This window comes from Cricetulus griseus, chromosome 3, assembly GCF_003668045.3.
Source record: "Cricetulus griseus strain 17A/GY chromosome 3, alternate assembly CriGri-PICRH-1.0, whole genome shotgun sequence".
Lineage (NCBI taxonomy): Eukaryota > Metazoa > Chordata > Mammalia > Rodentia > Cricetidae > Cricetulus > Cricetulus griseus.
In genome coordinates, this window is record NC_048596.1 from 265,334,215 (window position 1) to 265,355,620 (window position 21,406).

Sequence of the window (21,406 nt, forward strand, 5' to 3'; positions counted from 1 at the left end):
AAGGAAAACAAGCATATTGTCATACAAGTGCCCAAAAGAAGAGTTGAGATATGAACAGAGCAGGGTCCTCTGTTCCCCAAGGCCATGGACATGATCAGTTGGCAATGATATTGGTTTTCATGGTGGGCCATACCTAAATCCTGCTATGCACTGGGCACATGAAGCTCTAGCAGGGGGCCAGACATAGCCTCAACCACTAGGAAAGTCTCATAAACATATGGTCTTGGTAGGGTGCTGCCTCTTGCAGGCCCAGTAAACACTCTTTCAGAGGGCATAGTGCATGGCTCCCAAAATGTAGGTGGCTACCTTCTTGCCAGGATCTCTGCTCCCAAATTACAGAACAGTGCTAAGAATATTTCTTCGGCTAAAAATACACAACGGGCCGAGGCATTAGCCCAGTCAGTAAAGTGCTTGCCTTACGAACATGAGGACATGAATCTGGACACCCAGAATCCAGTAAAAAGCCAGTCATGGTGACATGCATTTTAATTCTATTGGTGGCAGGATGGGTGGAGAATAAAGGAGGATCCCTGGAGTTTCCTCATCGGCTACCCTAGCTGGCTAGGCAAAGTTCCAGGGCAATGAGCAAGCCCATCTCAAACAAAAGGTGGAAGGGGTATGAGAAATAACACCAAGGTTGTCCTCCACATACATGTGCCAATGTGCACGTGCACTGGAACACATAACACACCACACACACACACACACACACACACACACACACACACACACACACAATGCCTGCAAACAGCTGAGAAGTGATGGTTCCTTTGACCAGCACTCACTAGTATCTACTTCCATATAGATCTGTGAAGGCCATGCAGGAATGTGCCTTGTAAATGAGTATGCAGGGAGATTTGCTAGCTCAAATTAAAGATATTAAATCTTGTTGATGCATATATTAAAGGAACTGTTTGTCACCAGAGTTGGGAATTTTTTTTTTCCTCAGCCTTCTTTAGACCATACCAGAAAGGTGGCAGACACAGACATTGATGGCAATTAGCAAAGCTGAGTTTTGGGGAGGTTGTGGGTTCTAATTACAGTCTAACAAGGTAGCCCTCTTCATGACTGCCCATAGCTCATTTGCCATTCTATGTCATGACTTAAGAGTTAAAACTTCTTTTAAAAATAGTGTGTGTGTGACATTAGTGTGGGTGCCTATAGTGGCTAAAAGGGGGCACCCAATCCCCTAGAACTGGAGTGATAGGTTGTTGTGAGTTTCTTGACATGGATTCTGGGGACCTAAACTTAGGTCTTCTACAAGAACTGCAGGTGCCACCATCTCTCCAGCCCATGGGTTAAAAATTCAAACCCAATCTGCATCTGAAAGCATCTGCATCTCCTTCATGGAGATAGTCACTAAGGCAAATAAAATGATGCTGCATATTCCAGTTAGCTTGGGTGTCTGATTGGACCCAATACATACACACGACTGTTTTTAGATAGAACAGAGGTTTTTCTATCCCACTCTGACACCTGGCCAATGCTGACTGTTTACTAAACTACCATGCATCCTTCTCTTTTCCTGTCTACATGACAAAGACAACAACATCCCTTCGCAAACGTACGGACGACCTCCACATAAAACAGCTCCAGCAGCAACTGATAGGAGAGCTAGCTGTAAATGGCAGGTGTTGTGTGCTCTGCATTTGTGTAGACTGGCTTCCCAGTTTTGTTAGACTTCCTTCTACTTTGAGAGCCCTTAATTTTCTTGTCTCTACGAGGCTGGTGAAACTCCTGCATGACTAGAGGGGAGGCAGCAGCAGTCTGGGTTTCTGAGCTTGTCTGAAATCCTTTCACAACAGGAAAGACACCTCAGATAACGAGCGAGTATATGACACACCTTCTGTTCATTTTCAATCAGGAGAAACGACAGAGGGCCACAAGAATTGGGTCCGTGGGAAACGCTAACTGAACATTCTCAAGCCTGAGGACTAACTCAGATAACTGTTGGCTGTGTTTGGAATAAGTGAGGCCAGCCATGAAGATCACCTGTTGGTGGCGGGTTCATACTGCTGCCACCAACTGTACAAGCCGTTCCTTCTCAAAGCAGTGTCGCTGGCAGTTACATGGCTCACACAGACTTGGTACCAGAGTCTGAGCACACTCACCTGATAGCTCTCCCATCCTCACTGCATTACAGTGACACTTTCTCTCCCCATTCATTTGCCAAAGATAGATTTCCTTGCTGCCAGGTATGCATACAGATTAACCTGCTAGCTCTTCACAGGTGAGGATGGCGAGGCGTGTTCAAGGTGAGGTGAAGTGTGTAGGTGTCTGGTGGGGGCTTCCAGGCCTTCCATCGGCAGCTGGTCACAATCCGCACTAGCTATACCTGGCTCTCTTGAGTGCCCTGACCCACAACCACGAGCTTGTTTCACTGCCCAAGGGTTTCTGGCAACGGTAGATCTTCCCTCTGGACTCTGGTGTTCTCATCACTGACTTCAGATCTATTGCCAGGTCTCCTCCCTGACCAGTTTGTTACCCATCATGCTCTGGAGTTTCGACTCAGGAAGCTGCGACCTCTGTCTTTAGCTTCATGTGTAGTGTAGTTTCCACTACTACATTCTTTTTGGAGCATGGAAGGAACTAAGAGGGTGGGAAGAACAGGGAGGGTAGTGGGGAGGGAAGGACAGAGGAGAGGGAGAGAGGGGAGAGGGGAGAGGGTTTTTCTCTTATCGGCTGAAATGCCTTTCAGATGACAGAAGTTAGGAATATAATAGTATGAAACCCCTAACTGCCCATCTCTCTGAAGCAGATGTGCCCAGGCTTAGAACCTACTCACTCAGATAGATAGACCTCTGGACCTATCCTAGCTCCATGAGAAATTTGACTATCTGCCTCAACACATGGTTTCATCATCCACAGTAGTGGATATTGTTTATTATTGAAAAGAAGTTTATTATTGGCAGAGTCAAGGAATGAAAGTTCTCTCTCTCTCTCTCTCTCTCTCTCTCTCTCTCTCTCTCTCTCGCTCAGGAACGTGTGCACACACATACACACACACACACACACACACAGAGCAACAATGGAGTATTGGAAACTACACTAGATAGGAAGCTATAGTTATAGTTTGATATGAATCTCCCCAAAGACCTGTGTTGAATGGTTGGTCCCTACTACAAGATTCTATTGTAGGTGGGAGGACCTTTCAGAGACAGGACCTAGTTAAAGAAAGTAGGGTTATTTTGGCTTGCACTGAGGGGACAACTGGGACTCCAGGTCGTTCCTGTTTATTGGCTCCTAACTATCTTGAGATGTTCAGATGTTCCTCCTACCATCATGCATTGTACTGCTCAGGCCCCAAACAAGAGGACCAGTTGGCTGTGGACTAAATCATATGCCAAACAAACATTTCCTTCTTCTACATTAATTGTCTCAGGTATTTTGTTACAGTAACAGAAAACTGACTGGTAAAGAGGGGTTAGGCTATAGTTCTGACCTCTGTTCCATAACTGCATCCCAGAGACAACATGTTGCCTCTGATAAATGGTCTGCCTCTCCCTTCCAACAGAAGTTTTGGGGGGGGATAATTATTAGGAAGGTCTTTTGAAAACAAGCAAATACTATGCATCTAGATGGACACTATTATAAGTTATAGATTACAGTTTTTCTTTAAGAGGAGATGATTCTCTGTGGAGCACACCAGTCCAGGGCTCTGTGCCAGCTGGATGGTGTGAATGTTGTCAGCTGTTCTTGGGCAAGGCCATGCATCACAATCCCCAGGCACTTTTTAGGAAACACAAATTCCCACACAGCCCCAAGTTCCAATGGAATCTGTATTTTCTGGGCCAGGGCATAGTAAATGATATCTAAAAACCAACCAACCAAACAACCAACCATCAACAACTAAACATATCCCCAGGGGATCCTGTTCAATTAGGCTTGGGAATTGCTCTTTAAAAAGAACAAGTTTCTCCTAGACAGAAGAAATCTAAGGATAAGTATGATTTGTGAGATTAGGATCCATTTTACTGCAGCCTTTCAAACTCTACCAGAACCTTCACTGGCAAGGGGAGAGAATTTTCAGGAAGCAAGTTAGCTTTGGGTGATACTGGAAGGTTCAGGGCAATGACTGTGTCCTGTGAACCAGGCTTCCAGCAGGCTTGGCAGAGTGGTCTGTGACAGGGATGACTGAGCCCTTCACTGTTTCCAGGATTGGCGACTACTCTGTAATGTTTCCAGCAGGAGGCCCTAGGAGGCAGAGAGATGGAATTGAGAGTAGAAGACTCTCTATCCTGAAGGAGAACCAGACTTATCCCAGAGGAGACCAAGAGCATGCCGAGAAGAGGCCCTGGATGGTGGTAGAAATGGTATTAGCTAGCAATCACCAATGGCATTGTTGTCATCTTCTCAAGTGGGCTATTTGTTGTTGGGGGCATTTCAGTATGGCCAGCAGAGAAATGGCATGTGGGGAGGGTTGTCATGAGCCAAGGCAGAACATTCTCTCTCTCTCTCTCTCTCTCTCTCTCTCTCTCTCTCTCTCTCTCTCTCTCTCTCTCTCTCAAATGGACCTGAAGCTGACCAGTCCTCACCAGCCTGTGGCTCTGAGCTGAAACCCAGACAGTAAAACAGATGAGCTTTTCTGTTCCAGACCCAGCTTGGGAGCAGCTGTAAACAGAGGAACTTCCACTGATAGTTTATTTTTAAACTGGCCTAATTTTTCCTTCTCCTTAGAATCCTGCGTCTGGCATGGTATTAATGATCATCATTTTTAGGCTTAATGGTTGAGGAGGCCATTTTTCAACCCACTCACTATCTCTAAAGTCATAAGTTAATGGTTTTCATAGCATGGTCCTTGGACCAGCAGCGTGTGAGCTAACAGGGAAACTGGCTCTGAATTCAGATTCTCAGCACTCATTCCAGACCTGGTAAAGCACTTGGGCACGGAGCCCAGGAGTCTGCAGTAACAGGTCCCCTGGTGATGCTGATACGCTATGCTATTATGTCCCATGGTGCTAGGATGATGATGTTCTGGTTTGCTTTCTCTTGCTATGATAAACATCGTGACCAAAGGCAACTTGGGGAGGAAAGGGTTTCTCATATCTCACTGGTTAAAGTTCGTCATCAAGGAAGTCAGGGCTAGAGCTCAAGGAAGAAACCTGGAGACAATAACGGAAACAGTGGCCATGGGCGATTGTTGCTTACCAACTTGCTCTTTTATGGCTTACTCGGTCTGCTTTTTGTGTACCTCAAAACCACCTGCCCAGGATGGCACTGCCTACAGTGGGCTGGGCCCTCCCATGCCAATTACTAATAAAAAAGTTCCTCCATTGTCTTGGCTACAGGCCAATCTTATGGAGGTACCCTCTCAGTTTAGGCTCTCCTCTTGCCAGATGACCCTAGCTTGTGTCAAGTTGACAGAAAACTAACCAGCACAGGTGATGTCCCATGACGCTAAGATGATGAGCCCTGGTGCTAGAATGACGTCCCATGAAGTTCCCACTCCCCTTTTAGAATCTTTAAGAATCTTTAAAATCTTAAATATTTTATCTGAGAAAGCTCATAACCAATATCATACTGACTTTCCTGATGAAGACTATTTTCTTATGATAACTAAAAAAAAATCAACCATTCTTCTAATATAAAGCAACATAATTAAAATGGCAGCATCATGGTGTGGAGTTTCATTTTTAAATGAGGATCCACTAAATTTTTTTATCTGCAAAAATTTCTTTCTGATCCACAACATATGACCAGAATGTGCTTGAGACACTGATAAAACTACACTATTTAGATTGTTTAGGTGACTGGGTTTTAAAACCGGCCTTAAAAAACTCCTTTAGCCTGGCGGTAGTGGTGCACACCTTTAATCCCAGCACTGTACTTGGGAGGCAGAGGCAGGCGAATCTCTGTGAGTTCAAGGCCAGCCTGGTTTACAAATGGAATTCCAGGATGGCCAGGACTGTTACACAGAGAGACCTTGTTTCAAAAAACTTAACAACAAGAAGAACAAAACAACAACAACAACAACAACACAACAACCCATCGTTAACAAAGTGTCATATATTTCAGCTTGGGATTCTAACAGGAAGCCATACTTTGCCTGTAATTCAGTCCCTTCCTCGGCTTCTAACTTCTTTTTGGCCCCAATATCATGGGTCTAAGTCTCAGTGGTTTGAGGCATTTCTTTGACTTAAGGCAATTCTGAAATATTGTTTTGTTTGGCTTTGGGCCCTTGGACAATTTTGATTGTAAAGGTTGACTGTAACTTGGTTTTGGCCAGGTTTCCAAATAGGCTTCTGGAATTCTCTATTTCTGAATTGAAGCTGCCCGTCAGACACCAGACAGCCCATAGATCATTTGTGATTATGGAAGTGGCCACAGGCCACTGGCAGGTCCCTTTCCCAGCATCTGCTTCATGAATGGTCTACTTTGGCAATCCTTTCTTTGTTCCTCATTTTCTCTTGGACTTTTCAGAAAGGAAGACAATAAAACCTTTTCTTTTAAGAAGTATTTTTAAGTCTTCTCATGACCAATAAAGGGAATGAATGATCCTATGAAATTCAGCATTATCCACAGCTTCAGGATCTTCACAAATATGAAACAAAGCCCCAGAAATTAGCTCCCCACGCCATTTTTTCAGTGATCATTTCATTATCCAAAGAAATATGGGGGGAATGTGAAACCTCAACTGTGTAGCTCATCCAAAATCCACAGAATAAAAGGCCATCCAGGACTGCGTTTCCCATGCTGGCTCTCAGGGGTGTCCCTGAACTTGCTGATTCCTGGTATGATCTTGTACTCTTTATGGTGCCAAAGAGAGAGAGAGAGAGAGAGAGAGAGAGTGGCATATTGAAGGTAACTTGTCTTGGTCTGTGAGAACTGATTGTTAAATTCACAACCTATTCACAGCTATTACCCAAAACTAAAGTATATAAATTTCTAACTGAATAAATCATATTACAGCTTATCAGTCCTGATTATTTTCACTCTATTTTGTAATTATGTATTTAATTGATATTAACTATAGTGGTATACATGCATATGTGTTCACAAGCGTGTAAACATACATACACACAGACACGCATACACACACAAATATTGTCCCATTGAGAGAAATCAATTCAGAGAAATCACTCAATGATTTTATATGTATATATACATATATAAGTATTTATATATAAATATATAATATATTTAATTAAATATACTATACATAAAAATAAAATATAAATATGTATTAATATTAAATATATAGGTATAAATATATATAACCATTGCTTGATTTCTATTTATATATATAAATATTCATATAAAATATATAAAACATCCCTGCTATCCCCAAGCCAATCACTAAACTTATCAGCACACTGGAGGCATCTATTCTAGATTTTTCTCTAGGGAAGAATTATAGATCTAGTCAAATTCCCATGACTATAGCTCAGGCACATATCACTAAGCCGTGTTGTACCAATCCTGGCTACTTAATTGATCAATTGCTGCTTCACCCTCTCCATTATCTGTTACGGAAATCAGTCTGACTCAGAAATGTGATGTGTGCTGGCAAGAACACTGACAAAAATACTATCTCTGAGGGAGAAAAAAATTACTTGGCCTTTGTGCAATCCTTCACCAGGTCTCCAGAATTTGATGGATTGCCTCATTCAGGTCTGGTGACTGCTGTTGAGTTTCATTATTCTTATTCAACAGATGAGGACTATAAGGGGAGATGCTGTGTCCAAGGCGACATGGCCAGAAAGCTGCCCAGCCAGGCTGAAACTGGAAGTCAAGCCTTGTGTTCTTTACCCTCCTCCAAAGATAGACTGCTTTATGCAATCTGTTTTTTAAAGTATTTATTTATTTAGTTGTTGTTCTAAAAGATCAATATCTAGGCTCATTTTTCTCCTTCATTTGGTCAGCAATGCAGCCAATTCTGATGTAGCCATATCTACACATACAGAGAGCAATCCAGCCACCTCTGCTCCTCCTTGGCCACAGGCAGAAATTATGTCCAGATTACTGCAACACTTTAAGTAATCAGACCGTAGTACTCCATCTCATTTCCTGTAGGTGTTCAGGCACATGGAGAAAGTGAGACCCAAAGTGTGTAAGTTTTTCTGATTCAAAGAGAAATATCCAAGCTATTGAACACAGGTTAGCAGTCACAGTGAAAAATGAAGACAGGTTTTTGACCCAAGTAGTAAAGCTAGGTGGCTGGCCCTCTGCATCTGTGCCCTCCACCTCTACACATCTCTACATTCAACCACACACTGATCACCCAGCAGACCTACCCTGAACCTGCAAAGAATTCCTTCTTGCCATTATTCCCTAACCAATAACAATGTGAGAAGCACTTATGTAGTATTATGCTGGAGATGGTTGGCTGTGTGGAGGCTGTCATTTGTTTAAAGGGTTATGGCCTCTACTGGTTTTGTTACTCATAGGGGGCCATAGATACAACTCTAGTGAATACTGAAGGACAAATGTAGGGATGTGTACATGCACATGTATGTGTGTGTGTGTGTATGTGTGTGTGCTACACATTCTCCACGAGGGAAAAAAACCCAAGTTTTACACACACACATATATATATAGGAATATGTATATATGCATTTATATGTATACACTTAAGCTTGGTTGTTGTTTTTTTAATATACATACTCTGGGGGGGACAAGCTATACACTCATGAAGGAACATGTTGTATACACACATAAACACACATATACATATATGTACATGCATATGTTTTATGTTATACACATATTCTCCACAAGGGGGGTAATAGGGTACATACATGTAGGAACATGTGTTTTATGTTTGTGACTAGGTTAGTTGTTCCTCCTCTGGGAGTCACACAGAAAAAAAAGAAAAGTAAAAACCACCTTTACCCTTGTAGTGGGACTATGATGCCTTTATGACTCGACTCCAGGAAGAATGCAAAGAATGCTTGGTCGGCCATGTGTTTTCCCAGTACAAACAGCGCCGCTATGACCTGCAGCACTTGGAGAGGTCTTTTCAATGTGATGCATTTTTGTTGGAAGGCGAGACAAAAGCCTGTTAGGACATTGGTTTTCTTTGGCTTGAGGAGAAGGTCCCACTGATTGAGCGATACCAGCCTTTGGCCTCTGTGGTGGTGGGGGGGGTGTCAACTGAGAGGACGAATGGAGTGCTAGTACACAAAATGGGCTTTGGTCCCCAGACCCTGGCCGGGGTTAAACCCATGAGACGTTTTTCTCAATATGCTAAGCAGAAATAACTGTAACCAGTGACAGAAAAGAAGCCCATTTGTCGCCCCTTTCAGGATTTTTGAGACTTGGTACGTGACTGACCTCAGAGCTGGGAAGTTTTTTGGAGACCCTGGAAGGAAAGTAAGCCATGGCCGTGAAGAGCTGCTGAGGAGTTCTTAGAGGTCACTAGTGGTCATCTAACATTCCCATCTTCAGATTAAAGGGTGGTATTTCTGCTTGACCTCAGAATTCTGGTGGCTGTGTGGTGACATTTAAAGTGCTGCTGGGTTACTTGGACAACGTGTTCTTGGGAAGAATGTTCCCTGATGCGCTATTAAAATTTTACATTAATAGGTCTTATTGCCAGTCTCTATGGGGACACCTTAAAAGTAATCAGGCTGTCAAATTAAAGGCAAAGCAAATACCGTCTCTGCATTCTAAAGACAGACTAAAGCTGGTGTGTATTGCATTTTTACTTACACACACACACACACACACGAGTTAGAGTTCCTGCCTCATGGTTTGGGAAGACATGAAGTTGAGTTGGTGGCGGGGGGGGGGGGGGGAGGGGGGCTGTAGGGGATGTTGTAGCCCCACCTGCTTAGGGGCTGGCTACAGGTGTGCCTGACCACGCACTGGTAATTTCCCACATTAGGGGGTCCCTTCAGTCCCTGTTCAACAGTGTGGTTCTCACCCTGGGGGAAGTTTTGTTCTCTAAGGGACATTTGGCCACACCTCAGTTTTGATTATCACGACTGCAAGTTGCCACACTGTTATCTAGCTGAAGGGTAAACAGGCCCCTTCCTCTCCATCTCTCTCTCTATCGTCAACAAAGAAGTATTGGTCCCAGGTTTCAACAGTGCTGCCATTGAAATTTCCTGCTCTAAAGGGAGGCAGAAATCACCTGATCCAGCTGAACATTCCAGTGACATGCTAACTGGAGGCGGGACTCCTTGATGGCAGACAGCCTCACAACGATCTCTGCGGCAACCTATGCGCCTGCCTCATAACTGTCCACTGGTCATTTTGCCAGGGATTTGGTGAGTGATGGCCAACTCTGGGCCTTATGCAGATGGGTGGACAAGAACTACATCTCTGAAGGATACCAAGAGGCCCCAAACAGGTTGAACAGTCTGTCTGTCTGTCCACCTGTCCTCTTTGGGTCTGTCAGTTTTCTTCCCGCTGTCTTCTCATTGTGCAGAGTTAGCACAAAGCATTTGCCTTCTCTTTCCCTCCTTTCCTCAGAACATTCTCCCCAAGCCAGGCTTTAGCCTGGCTCACTGAAGAAAGAAAGCATCTGCCCTTCAGGTGTGGTGGCTTCAGGCTACCTCCTCTATCTGCATTCACAAATCCTTTCTCTCCCGGCATAGATGGCCATACTTAGACCATACGGCCACTTGCTCTTGCTTTTTTAAAATGTCATTTCCAAGCCATTGCCTGGCCTCACAGATGTTCTGGGAAGGCATCCTTCCTCTCAGCTCTCCTCTCAACTGTGGAATTCCTCCGGGAATTCGGGCTACAAGATTGTTAGGGTCAGCGCTTGGAGCTGCACTTATGCATGCCTTTTGCCAAGACCCCAAGAAAGACTTGGAAAGGTGTCACTGGACTTCTCTGTTCCTCTTCCCAATGTGGCCACATTGAATAAATCTGCTTTTCACTATTGATTGTGCCTTTAATTGGCCTAATGAGTGTGGATGGCTGAGCCCAGCTTGTTAGGGCTGCCAGGGCCCAGGCTCTGACTCTGACCATTGTGGTAACACATGCAGATGGACATTTCACACAAGGGCTCCTGAGCCATTTAACCTTTCCTACAATCACTTTTCTTCTTTCTTTAGAGCAATCATCCATCAGTCCAACATTAGTGAAGTGACTCTTTTATACCTGATGCTGTGTTAAAGGTTTTAAAAAAAGAATATATTTCTTTGTTCTCAAAGAGCTTAGCATCTAGAAAAGTGGAAGTTTTTATTTTGGTGCTATAAATAGCTTCATGAAGAACCAGCATGCAGTCTCATAAGGCAGAGGAAGTTATAGGAAAGTCATGGGCTGGGATCCACCGTCCCTCCTCCCACCATGAGTAACTTCATTCTAGAAATCTGACTTTCAAACAAGACTCTAATGTTAAAAGATAGTTCTCTCATCCCAGGTGTCACTTAAAAAATGGTGTGGAATAGAGAACGTCATTTTGTGAATGGAAAGAAAGATGCTGTCTGAAGCTAAGCTGCTAAGCTCCTCCCTCTACTCTCTTCAGCAAAATCTCAGAAAGCCTACAACTTGGGTACCATAGGACATGAAAATAATGGTTAAGTAATCAAGAAATGCATCGGTTGCTTCGCAAGAAGCTTACTTCATCAACAGTGAACTTTTGTGTACGGGCGCTGATTCTTCTTTTATTAGCCATGTGCAACATGTCGTTCTTTGGAAAGCTAGTCTCTCTTCCTCCCAGCTGGAGAGGATGCTGGCTGAACTCTGTGAAGAGTTTAACACTTTACACACCAGCATTCATCTCTGGGATGTCACACTGGCATTTTCTAAAGGCCTTGGAAGAAGAAAGAGAATCCCCAGGAGCTTGGGGAGGGGTGCTCTCTATACACATTAGTGACCACCCCATTTCTTTCTTATCCAACCTTTGATGGAGCTTTAGGACCCTCAGACCATGTACATCAGTGGCATGGTTTTATGCCTTTTTTCTAAGACATTTGACAAAAATGAGAGACAACTAGTTTATAGTAATTTTCTGGTAAACAACATGCATGCATGCATGCACAGGCACGCGCGTGCGCTCATGCGAGCGTGCACACACACACACACACACACACACACACACACACAGAGTCCACAGGGCAGGAACAACAGAAGGACTAAGGCAGAGAGTGTATCAGACATCACTTACAGTGTCCTCCCATGGCTTCGAATCAGACATAGGCACATCAAGGCTTGGCTGAAACAATTAGGGCAGCCATCTCCCCTTGCAACTGAGAATCACAGCTCCTACTGACTATCTGCAGGGACCGGGAAGGTCTGATGTCCCAGCCCACTCATCCTGGGTTCAGAGTCTTTGCTGCACTGAGGCAGGACAGAAAGATGAGGGCAATTTTGAGGACACAGGAAAGAAAGGAAGCCCCAGAGTCTGGTGATGTTTCTCACCACCTGGGAGTTAAGAACCACAACACAATTGACATTTATTGTGAAGATTACCTACATGCTATACGATATTCTTTTTACATGGAAATACTCCTTCCATGCTTGTGACCTATGTTTATTTTTTAATCAGTCTGTATGCCTATCTTACTACACCACAGTAAATACCCTATGATACTATTTGTAAAAAAAAAAAAAAAAAGAAAAAGTAAATTTGAAAAGTTCCTCAAAACAAATTTTAGGGGCTAGGAATATAGTTCAGTGGGTAGAATTCTTGCCTATCATTTAATGTAAGAGACCTTCACTTGGATCCCTAGCATTGTAGAAACTGGGCATGACAGCATACAACTATAATTCCAGCAGATGGATAAGCTTAAGGTCATTCTTGTCCGCACATTGAGTTCAAGGCCAGCCTGGGTTCATGAGACTGTCTCGGAAAAGAGACAATACCATTCTGTGTGGTCATCATTAAGAGATTCAAGCCCGATGCTCTTCTGAGAAGCCTTGCACACACTAGGCTGAGGACTTCTCTTTCCCTCCTCACCTCTCTCCATCAGCACCATGTTGAACCTATGTTAAAAACTGCTTCTGAATCCACTATAGCTCTGCTTCCTACTGACCTGTCCTGAATTTATTTCTATGGCATAGTCAAGAATCCAGGTTTTATGCACATGCAGGTCTCTGAAAGAACCACAGGGGGCAGTGTGGAGCTGCATCTGTCTCAGTCCCCAGCTTCCCCTGCTGCTGATCATCATTGAGAACAGTGGATAAGGCCTCAGGGGTCGTAAGCTGAATGATCTCAGGCGCGGGAGTCACCTTTGTGACTCATGAGACATTAGCTTCCCTTTATAGAAGTTTCACAAACCTTCATATTTCTCTGACCACCCAAATGTGGGAGATGATTTTAGCCTAGTCTGAATCCAAATTTGTATATTTAGAAAATGTCAACTGTTAAAGTAATGCTTTGGAGTTTGGGCATTATGGGTGATCACATGCATCCCCCGATATGAAAGGGATATAACCTGTGCAAGCCTCCCATTATATTCATCTCCAGATTACTCACAACTCTTAATACACTGCAAATGCTATGAAAATTGTTGTTGTATTAATTACAGAATATCAAGAAAAATAATCTACGCATGCTCAGTGCAGATAAAAGTTCTAACAGTAGCTGGTTGAATTTCCAGATGTGGGGTCCACAAACATGGAACATGAAGACATGGAGGGTCCACTATATACACGTCTATCTTGTGTGCATGTGTGTATATGTCCAAACATATGTGTTATGCATGCATATACGCATGTGTACACACAGGAATACATATATACCACAAAAGATGGGAGATGCTGTCATGAAACAGACCTCTATTGGAGTGCAACTTTAGCAGAGTAGCTTAGACCTTGAGTATGCATAGTTGCCTTAGTGTCAGAAACAAAAACATAGAAGGCCTTCAATGCCACCTTATATGACAGCTGGCCAGAGGCTGCCCAGCAGAAACATCAGGCTTCTTCCAAATTCTGAGCAGGCAGAGTTGTTGTCAATAAATAAGTATCTATCTATCTATCTATCTATCTATCTATCTATCTATCTATCATCTATCTTTTTTCAAACAGGGTCTCATAACCTAGTCCAGGCTGGCCTCAAATGCAACAGATCCACCTGCCTCTGCTTCTCTGGTGCCTCAATTAAAGGTGTGCACCACCATACTCAGCTATGTACTTATATTTTTGAGACAGAGTCTCAAGTAGTCCAGGCTGGCCTTGAACTCTTGATTTTCCTGCCTCCAACTCCAAAGTGTTGGGATTATAGGTCTGTGCCACTGCTAAGAAACTTCCATACCACATTCATTGCGCCGTCCCCTCCTCAGTGCCATGCTCTCATTGTTTCTTCTGTCCTTCCCATTCTTCAAATCCCTGTCCTAAAACAGGGACCAACAACAGGAAGCGGAGGTCTCTCCAGGTCATGGAGCCACAAGTGACAGTTCTGGAAGCAAAGGTAATGAGAGAAAATATTCTCCCTGATGTCCTTATAGGCCATTCTTGTGGTATTATTTTTAAATTTAAATATGACAACATAGAGACACTGGGGGGAGCCCTAAACACCTAGCAATAGAAACCGTGCTGAAAATATGTACTCAAAAATCAAATACAGAAGTTGCTGCTTTCGGGGAGTGATAGGATGAACTGTATCTTTTATTGGGCAGCTTGTTTTCTAAGCAGCAGAGCCAAGGAGATCAAGGTGAGTGTTGCATACCGGGTGGTGGGGGAGCGAATAAAACATCCTTAAATCGGAGCCCTTTAATCCCCAAAGGAAGCTGATTATTCTTGGCTCTCGCACATGACCTTTCCGAAACAGAACCTGGAGCACTTCCCTCGGAGAGAGCCATCAAGAGTTTTCTTAAGCAGAAGGATTCGAGGGACAGAGTAAAGAAACAGACACAGAATCAGACCAAATGAACCTTGTTCAAACTGGGCACCTCTGCTTTTCCCATGTTACACTAAAAAGTGCTTTGCCCTTAGGGAAGGATCAGCCTGTTCATCCTTTCTGCACCAAAGGTACCCAGTCATGTCTGTCCAGATCCCTAAGTAAGCTGACAGCTCTGTATGAGACCTTGGGCATGTTGGTTCAGGGGACGCTTTGATGTTTTTTGGGGACGGTCATGCTCACTTTTCTGCTTTACCTTCAAGAATAAGCTTACTGGGGCGGGGCAAAGCTCACCCTTCCTTCCTGTTAGCAAATGGCTGGCTCTTTTCAAGCTGGGTCCCAGCCCAGCTCTCACATGGGCAGGCAGTTTTCTGCATAGCATCCTTACCAGGTCATTCCTCCCTTTCTTAGCTCATCTCTCTACTGTTGCAGTCTGACTACAGGAAGACATTATGGTTTGAGTGTTATCTTTCTGCTTCCAGTTCCACTCACATGTGAGAGGTCTCGGTTTCATGGCACCATGACCACTGAGCACCCTGCCACGATGCCTCTCCCATTGTGATGGAGTGAACTTCTTATACTGTGAGTCACAATAAACTCTTCGTGCAGTAAGTTTCTTGTCAGGTGATTGGTCATGGCAATAAGAAAAGTAACAAATACATGACAAAACATTTAATTTTCCAGCCCATTTGCTTCAGTTCCACTCAGTAACTTCCTTGAAGTTCACTGTGCTACTATGCACCCGATGATAGCCATAATCTATGTTACAATGTAAAACTTGCTCTGGGTGTTAGAACAGAGGCAGACTGGTAACACCGCAAGCATTTACCTCCAGACAAAGCCTTCTTCGTTGTGCACCCTGTATCTGTCAGGCTAGTGGGTCCATGAGTTTACAGAATCTCCTGTTTCTGCCCTTTGTTTCTCCAGGGGTCTGGGGGGATTACAGATGCTTACACATGCTATACCTGCACTTGGCTTTCACATGGGTTCCAGGAATCTAAATTCAGGCTGTCAGGCTTATATGGCAAATATTTTATCCACTGAGCTGTCTCCTCAGGCCTGGTCTTCTACTCCTCTTGTGGACAGCTTGTGGTATACTTGATGCTTGGTCTGGGCTGATAATCATGACTGCCACATGCAAAGTACAGTTAACGTGGAATACGGAGTTCATGGAGCCAGTGCACAAATAAAGACATTAACCACAAAGAGAAATAAGACAAGTCGGAACATAGAGTGATGTGTTAGAATTGCCAGATGTGCTTTTACACGGGCAGCATCTCCCCTGTCCTACACTGCTTCACGAGATGACTATATCGCCTGTCTCCTAGGGACCAGCTTTTCCTGCTCTGTGCTCACTGTGGAGGGAAGATGATTACTGTGTTTGTGGTTTGCTTTCTCTTGCTTTCACTGCGAAGTCACTGATGTTCAAAGTGGGGCCTGGAATACACCACCTTCTCTTCATACCCCTTGTAGTTTCCTTGCCTTTTCTCTCTAACTTTTCTCCTTAAACTACTAGAGAACTAAAAGTGGGACTATTTGAAGGAATGAGTAGCTAAATAGAATTCCCTAAATTCCTTTGCTTCCTAAATTAATGCTGCCAAGAACCCAAGTTATATATCATTCAAGAAGCCAAAGGAAGCCTCTAATACCATCTATTTTAATTTCCTCCATCAACTAGTCAGAGTCATCTAAGGTAATATGAAGCTCAATAAACTCTGACCTAACAATTACCCTATATGATTATAGCTTTAAAACAAACTTTCTCCCTCCCTCCTTCCCGTGTGTGTGTGTGTGTGTGTGTGTGTGTGTGTGTGTGTGTGTGTGTGTGTTGCTCATGTGCACAAACATGCCTGTGTGAGTTTATGTGTACACATGCATGCAGGAGCTCTTAGTGTCCAGAAAAGGGCCTGGAACTGGAGTTTAGAGTTGCAGTGAGAATGCTATGAACCTAGCCAGGGTCCTTTCCAAGAGCAGCAAGCACTTTGAGCTGTCCACAGCTCTTGATGGTATCACTAGACTACCACTTCCATAATATTGTCAGTATGGAATCAGATGGGAAGTTCATAGCAGAGAGAGAGACATCACTTATGATGAGTCCCCATCACTGGAGTCTTGCCTTCATTTTTAATAGTATGCTTTGCATATCCTAAAGTCTTACCTTCAAAGCCATACAATTGGCATATTACTTGAAATTTTTAAGAATTCAGGTAAGGTGGGACTAATGACTTTAACATTCAGGAAGCTGAGGCTGAAGGGTTATGCATTCCAGACCAGCTTGGGCTACACAGCAAGACCCTGTCTCAGAAACAAACAAAACAACAACAAAAAATTAAGTGTTCTTTTGTGCAACTATGCTTTCATGATTAAAGTGACACAAACGATTTCATGATTAAGGTGACATGGACAGCGTGAAAGCAGTGGGTGGCTGTTGTATAAAACAAGGTCCTGGGGACAGGGGATGGTGGTGGCTCTTTTCACAGTAGCCCTTGGAGCTTATGAGTGATGGCTTTCTTAGAATAGGCCCAGCCTAGGAACACTGGTGTGTACTCCTCCCCACCACTAGGCAGTATATAGTAGTTTCATGGGGTCACTGTCTTACATGTTGGTCATTTTTTCCTTAAATGTCACCATGAGGTACTTGAGTATACTATAAAAATGCAAGACAAGGGCTTTTTTTTTTTTTTTTTTTTTTTTGGTTAGATTTTGCTGCACTTGAAGCCCTTCTGGAAGACTGAACTGCAAAGTTCCAGAATCCAGGCATGCCAGCTCACCTGGGTGGGCTGACATGGAGACTCATGGGATGAACCTCATAGGGGTGGGGGTGGACGGGACCTCCCCCACCATGTGAAATCTCCAGAGCTGAAGCTGCCACACATAACATCTGATGTTCCCAAGTTCTCTAACCCTCTCAGAAGCATGCATAATGCTTTGGAGGCAGCGTGGTGACAATATAAAAGAACTTAGCATTAGAAATGTCTTATCAGCTTAGCCACTGGGTCGCCTGGGAGGGAGAGTGGGTCAGAAGGAATATGTCTGCCATTATTTGGAGTCTGATAATAATTTTTACTGCCCAGGGATGAAAGGGGTTAGTTTTCTTTCTGTACTTAGCAACAGAGGAAGAGACTGGCCAATCATCAACCCTCATGGCTTCATAGGGCAGAAACAGGAGCTAATGTGACCTTTCAGAAGAGATTCAGGGACTTAGGGAAATAAGTGACAAGCGTCTCTTTCCAATTAACTGTACTTGCAGCAATGGCTTCCCTAAAGCCTGTGTTCACAACCAATAACTCGATCTCTGAATCCAATTCATTTTTTTAAATGTTAAATAAGGCACTGCCTTAAAAAACACTTTCCTGTAACAGATGAGGGTCCCAGCGGAGAATGAAGATGAGGGCTACAACGATGATGGAAATAAAGCAATCAATAAAGTCAGTCTTATTACAGTAGACGCTATGTTTGCGGTGTGTATTTTGTCACCTACTTTCCATAATTTTCTTGGGATTTTAATGAAAAGGAAATCAAAGACATTGTGGCTAGATAATTAGTTCCAATTCTCATAGCTGGTAGGCAGTAGATGGAGTAGAACAGGAACCCAGGTGGGTCAAATTCTAACTTCTACTCTCTTTCTACCTTGGCACTTGGAGGTACTTAATAAAAACCAGTAGCCAGGGGTGGGAAGATGGCTCAGTGGGCAAAGTACTTGCTGTTTAAGCATGGGGACCTGAGTTCAAATCCCTAGCATCCACACAAAAGCCAGTGCAGGCCGATAACCCTGGCATTGAAAGGAGCAGGATAGGAAGCCCCTAGGAGCTCACTGGCTAGCCCATCTAGCTGAAGTGCTGAGCTCCAGACTCAGTGAGAACATGTGTCAACAAATAATGGTGGAGAGCGATGGAAGAAGACATCTGAGGTTGACCTGTGGCCTCTAAGTGCATATACATGGGCAAGCGCGCGCACGCACGCACGCGCACGCACGCACGCACGCACGCACGCACGCACGCACGCACGCACGCACGCACGCACGCACGCACGCACGCACGCACGCACGCACGCACGCACGCACGCACGCACGCACGCACGCACGCACGCACGCACGCACGGCCAAGTTAAACAGATACACATATCCTAAGATTTAGTGAACCAGATGAGATCACAATGAGCTTGATTCTTCAATTGGTTAAATATCCCTCAGTCATTTAGTATAATGGAAAAGGTCATTATAATCAAATGGGATCAATATTTGCTAAGGAATAAATGAGTCTCACTTGCTTTGACATTTTTCCAAGAAGAACAGAGCCCTGCTCCTGTGTTTAGTAGTCGGTGCTAGAAGGCGCTCTGTTAACAGAAGGGTGCATTTGCTCCTTCTGAAGAAAGTACAGCAACAATAAAAGGAGCTTTTTGCTTGTTTGTTTTTAAAATCAAGGTCATTATTGTTATGGGCATCTGGTTTTTCAGTCTTTCAGAATTTTGGCTTGTGGTTTATAACTCATTTGTGAGGTTTACATGAAGTCATGTAATTTTGAAAGCTGGTTTGTCTCCTTCTAAGATGGTCTTACGAAAAATGTAAAGGCTTTCAGATAAGCAGAGTCCAGGCTCCTTTTTGCTCCTTCAGTTCACGTATGTTGTTGGTTTTGTTTGTTTTTGTTTTTTTAAACAAGTATGAAGTTTTGCAGAAGTTTCCTGAAATGTTGCTCCCCCTGCTGGCCACTCATGGAAGTGGCCTGACAAGATGTTGGATGTAGACTTAAAGCAAGGGACAGATTTATGCGGGCTGTGAAGCATGCTTTTAACATTTAAAAACTAACACTTTAAGGCTGGGATGGGACTCAGTAATGTTTGGCCTCCAAATATGGGAATCGTCACTAAAAACATATGAAGAGCTTGACATGAATCATGGGTGTGTGTGGTGTGAGAGGACCCAGGGCTAACCTTTGGCTCTAGTCTCACTTTCTGTGACCTTGGGCAAGTTGCAACCATCACTGGCCCAGCATTGCCCTTATGATTACATCCAATCTTGAAATACTGTGACTCTGCCATGAACTTAATTGACATCTCTTTCCTGGAGGAGTCATAATCTACTTGATGGTAAGAGACAAACTACCATAAGCCAATTAGAGAACCCATGTGTTGAAAACCTTCATGGAAAATAAACCTCAAGTAACCTGTGGAGAGGTGAGCAGAAGGGAAACAACATTCTTCCCTGATGCCTTCAATGGGAGGTCTGAATAATACTTACCTCATTGGCTACAGTGGACTTTTCCTCGTGTTTCAGTATTTTAGAAAACACAATTTTACCTAAACTTGTGTGAGGGTGACCTCTGACTTCCTCCTGGTTTTGTTTTGTTTTCCTGATACAGGGTTTCTCTGTGTAGCCCTGGCTGTCCTGGAACCCACTCTGGAGACCAGGCTGGCCTCTAACTCACAGAGATCCACCTGCCTCTGCCTCCTGAGTGCTGGGATTAAAGGTGTGTGCTCCACCCAGCTTCTGGTTTAGTTCTTACCTTCCTCCTTCATGTGGTATTAAAAGGCCACAAATCCAAAGATGTGAAACACTGCAAATAGTTCCTTCACTGAATTGTTCTTTATTATTTTTTTCTAAGCTTTTCAGTGTTCAAACCATGAACCTTCAGTGAACAGCAAGACCATTAAAGTCCTATATGTCTAGGTCCTAATTTGAAGTCTCTTATTATGCAACAGTGTGTCTTTCAAATGAGCATGACCACTGTTAAAACTAGGAAGTATTTAGAAAGAAGCTAAAAGGATGCTGGATGAGATTAACTATTAGTCTATGATTTTGCAAAAAATGGCATATTACATCTTCAATAACAATGTACAACTCATTTCTAGTTATTACTGACTATAGGGACTAGCTGTCACAATTATTAACAGCGCATGTTGCTTTAATATTGATATTGACGTAAGTCCAGTGATTTTTTTTTAAATAAGTTAGTAAGTACTGCATGCAACAATTGGAAACTAAAGAGCCTCACTAATAGGTTGGTACTCAATGGAAGCCTTTGGTGTTGTTCCAATGTAACAAGGGTTTACACACAATTGGGTTCTTCTATGTATCTTCTTGAAGGTAAAGAATGATGTTGCAGGCTCAAGTAGGTTTACCATATTTAAGAGTGGGGCAAGGCCAGAGAAGAATGAGAAGAGGGGGCAAGTCCCTTGACTATGCCCAAAGATGATACAGTACTGCTGATGACTAACTGGGAAAGACAGGAAAGCCACTGCAATGAGCATACTGCTAGCTTCCTGTGTATGGAAAGGACCAAGTTGCCAGACATTGAAAGCCTTGTTGAGATATATCCCAGGCCTTTCCAAGCCAGCAAGTGACCCAAGGTGCCACTGTCATTTTTCCCATTGTGTTTAAGTTGTCCTCACATAGGTCCTTTAGTAGACTGTCGGTTCTTGAGATTGACTTGAAAACATTATTTCTTCATTTCTAGATATCTTTCTCAGAAAGAGGCACCCAAGATATATTAGTTGGATATAGGACTAAATGTGTGAAATAGGATTTGACTGTATCAGGAAGGGAAAAATGTATAGAACCTTATAGAACAATCCTGAGATTAGTATAATTAATCTGTAATTAGATTAATATATAAATATTGATTCTAGGGCTAGGGGAATGAATTAGCCAGTAAAGTTCTTGCTGTGTAAGGATAA

The 21,406-nt window shown here is 43.5% G+C and overlaps 1 protein-coding gene across 11 annotated transcripts in view; it reads right to left on the minus strand.

The window, feature by feature from the left end:
* Atxn1 (ataxin 1) overlaps positions 1 to 21,406 on the minus strand; it is a 406,728-nt gene that overhangs the window by 72,455 nt on the left and 312,867 nt on the right. The window contains exon 7 of one of the 11 annotated variants that reach the window (XM_027410014.2): positions 14,150 to 14,293. The exons of the other annotated variants lie outside the window; for them this stretch is intronic. The gene's annotated coding sequence lies outside the window, so the exon portion shown is untranslated. The remainder of the gene's footprint in view (positions 1 to 14,149; positions 14,294 to 21,406) is intronic. 11 annotated transcript variants of the gene reach the window in all.